Source organism: Chanodichthys erythropterus, chromosome 9 (assembly GCF_024489055.1).
Source record: "Chanodichthys erythropterus isolate Z2021 chromosome 9, ASM2448905v1, whole genome shotgun sequence".
Taxonomy (NCBI): Eukaryota; Metazoa; Chordata; class Actinopteri; order Cypriniformes; family Xenocyprididae; genus Chanodichthys; species Chanodichthys erythropterus.
Window position 1 is genome coordinate 1,862,258 of NC_090229.1, and position 3,634 is coordinate 1,865,891.

General features: G+C 36.5%; 1 long non-coding RNA gene across 1 annotated transcript; it reads right to left on the bottom strand.

Moving 5' to 3' along the window:
- Nucleotides 1-1,049: 1,049 nt before the first annotated feature.
- On the bottom strand, nucleotides 1,050-3,362 carry LOC137026163 (uncharacterized). The gene is made up of 3 exons (XR_010895853.1): nucleotides 2,649-3,362; nucleotides 1,864-1,932; nucleotides 1,050-1,457 (listed from the first exon to the last, which is right to left on the bottom strand). It is a non-coding gene; the product is annotated as an uncharacterized lncRNA (long non-coding RNA).
- Nucleotides 3,363-3,634: the final 272 nt, after the last annotated feature.

Here is a 3,634-nt window from a genome sequence, read left to right on the forward strand (position 1 = left end):
CCGCTGTGCACAGTTGCCCTGAAGCCACCGGGGTGGCGGTGCCACCGGGCTTGGGCCCGCCATCGCTGCTCGCAGCTATATTATTAGGGCCCAAGCGAATTAAGCGCGCAGGGCCCTCTTGTTCTTCTAAGGATTATTATTATTTTTAGGGCCCAAGCGAAAATTCGCGCAGGGCCCTCTTGTTCTTCTAAGGATTATTTAGGGCCCAAGCGAAAAATCGCGCAGGGCCCTCTTGTTCTTCTAAGGATTATTATTATTTATTTATTTATTTATTTTTCCGTCTTCCGGGGCTTTTTGGGGGCCTTAACATGCTCAAAAACTCTTGAAAATTGGCACACACATTGGAATCCGCGGCCATTAGGACGCCGGAGAGGCTGGTACCCGGGCGTGGCAGGGGGGCTCGACAGCGCCCCCTTGAAAAAAGTCTGGAAATTTGGTCCATATATTAACCCTCTGGAGTCTGAGGCTGATTTTGGGCCCTGGAGAAGTTTTGACATGCCCTGACATTTGTGCTTTTATCAGTTGGTTATAAACATATTAATGACAAAAGTGTCATTACACTGTATTCAGCACAAACTAGGCTACCATAATATGTGAGGAACATGTATGTACATGTTTGTGTTTTTAAAGGAATAATGTTTATGCGTGGTTATTGAAAAAACAAAAAAAAAAAGTAACTGAAACAATACCTAAAAATGCATACTAAATGTTTTTTCACAAGACTTTTGAGAATTGTATATTTTAGTGTAGAGTTTTTGCTTCAAAATGATGTGGAAATGATCCTCCCTACTCTGACACATAAAACATTGTATTGATTTTAAATTTCTAAGACACTTTTTGTTTAGGTAGGCCATATGCGAAGAGGTGTGACTCTTCATGAATAATGAAGTGATTTACACCTGGGGAGATTAAGACCCTGCCCCTAATGAGCCGCATAATGAGCCATTCAGTCAGGAATGTGACTGAGTCAACTAAGAAAATGCAAAGACAAGACATATCATTGTTTTTTTCTTTTTTATTTAAAATAAAGTTAACAATATAATCCACATATAAACTAGGGTCAAAGGCACATTTTTTGTGTATACAGGCAAATAAAGGTAAGGTTTATAAAAAAAAGCCCACTTTTACACCCTATACATAACCTGCTTGATCACATATAGATAATCTTTGCAGCCCAATGGTCAGTGAGAGGTGGTGAACAGAGAATCTGAACAGTCACACATCTGTGTGCCATTTTTGAAAACAGTTCAACTGAAGACACAAGTAAATGTCACATGCCTGGCATTTCCAAGGTGTGTCTTGCTTTTTACCAAGCTGTACTTTGCAAAGCATGCAGTTCCGATGACCAGCGGTGGCATTATTCCTTGCATCTGATGTCAGCTCTGCTCCTGGAACCGGTACATGGTCACTTTTGGTCCGTTTTGGAGCTGCTTTCTGTGACGACACACCACAGAGCTCTGCAAATATATTATCATCAAATATGAATCTTATTAATATTATCATCAAATATTATCATCAAATATGATGATTTGCTACTTATGAAACATTTCTGAACAATTGTAAACAATAAATGTTTCTTGAGCTGCAAATCATCATATTAGAATGATTTCTGAAGGATCATGCGACACTGAAGACTGGAGTAATGATGCTGGACATCACAAGAATAAACGACTTTGTGAAATATATTCAAATAGAAAACAGTTATTTTAAATTGTAATAATATTTCACAATATTACTGTTTTTACTGTATTTTTAATTGAATAAATGCAGCCTTGGTGAGCAGACGAAACTTATTTTAAAAACATGAAAAATCTTACAGATTTCAATATAGGCCTACCATATAGTGGGTAAAAGTGTACTTACTCAACTGTGTTGCTGCGTGCCCTCCTAGTGGGAATTGCAGGTGAATGTGAGAGTGATGGATCCACATTCCTAAAAAAAAATGTAAAAAAAACCCTGTTATTATTAGCATATAAGATAATACTCTCATACCATTAGCTATGCATAACTGACAGGAAAGTAACAGGTATACAAGCATGCTGTATATGTCTGTCAATTGGCCATTACCGGACAAAGTGTGCGAATGTGTAAACGTTTACAGTCTGCTATATCAGTTAGCACATTTAGCAAATAGCAACATGTTCGCGCATTTCACAACCAAGCATATTTTAGCACATTCACGCCTATCATATACGGTACTTAGATACGCTATATATATATTTATAGATAGATGTAAATATAAGGCAAATATAGATGTACGCTTGTATATAAAAAAAAACACGTCAAATAATTTGAGTATATCAACAGAAAAGCATTCTATTTATAAGCATTTTTATGAGATAAAGTTATATATATATATATATATATATATATATATATATATATATATATAGATAGATAGATAGATAGATAGATAGATAGATAGATAGATAGATAGAAGTAAATATAAGGCAAATATAGATGTACGCTTATATAAATAATTTAAGTAGGCCCTATATCAACAGAAAAGCATTCTATTTATAAGCGTTTTTATGAGATAAAGTTATATATATAGTTATATAGATAGATGTAAATATAAGGCAAATATATGTACGCTTATATAGAAAAAAAAACACGTCAAATAATTTAAGTAAAACTAAATCACTTACTCATCAGAAACTGTATCTTCAGCTGGATCAAGTCGCTCTTCAAAATGCAGACGTTCATCGTCAGAGTCGTGTTCTTCTTCCGAGGAAAGAGTGAACTTCCTCACTGTCCAGGACCATCTGAAGAGCCTGCTCACCTGTGTAGTGTGCCATCTTCCAAACGCGAAGGACAGCGAATGAATCTGATGAAACTTGATGCTTTTTAAGACGCTGTTAGGGGCGTTTACAGTTTGCATAAATCGCCTCAGCACATTATCTTATGAATAGAGCGCTCTGCGCGTGGGCGGGCACACATTAAAGATAATTAGGTCAGACAGGAGAAACAGTACCTCTCTTTACTTTTATACTGATTACATAAAGGGAGAATATTTGTTTTAGAATTTATTTGTTTTGTTTAAAAGTAGACACTTAAAGCTTTCCAAAGACATATCTCTCATGTCCATGTAGCATGTATAAGCCATCTATTTTAGTTACTTTTAGTGACGTTTTAGAACGATGTTTGCAGAGACGGAGACGGCAGGACAGCACACCCTGTATATTTTATTTATTTTTAAAAAGCACAAAGTTTTATTTTGATTGTGAGTGTACACAAAAAAAAGAAGACATTCTATAGTTTCAATTGATATATTACTTATGTCTCTATGACAAAAAATGACGGAGTATTTTAAGTCTGTTTTGCTGCAATGTGAAAAAAAAACTGCAAAACGCGCCGGCGCGTTTTTAGACCTCAGAGTGTTAAACATGCTTGCACGTATTAGTATGAAACTCGGTACACATATAGACCTCATTGGGCCGAACAACTTTCGCGCTGTAAGTTAATCGTCACGCCAACAGGAAGTCAGCTATTAAGGGTTGTTTGAAAAACGCATGCTCTGGAATTTGATATACTCCTCCTAGACGATTAATCCGATCGCCACCAAACTCGGTCAGCATGAAGTCAAGACACTGATGATTAAAAATTGCCAGGGGATTTTTGATATCTCGAACGG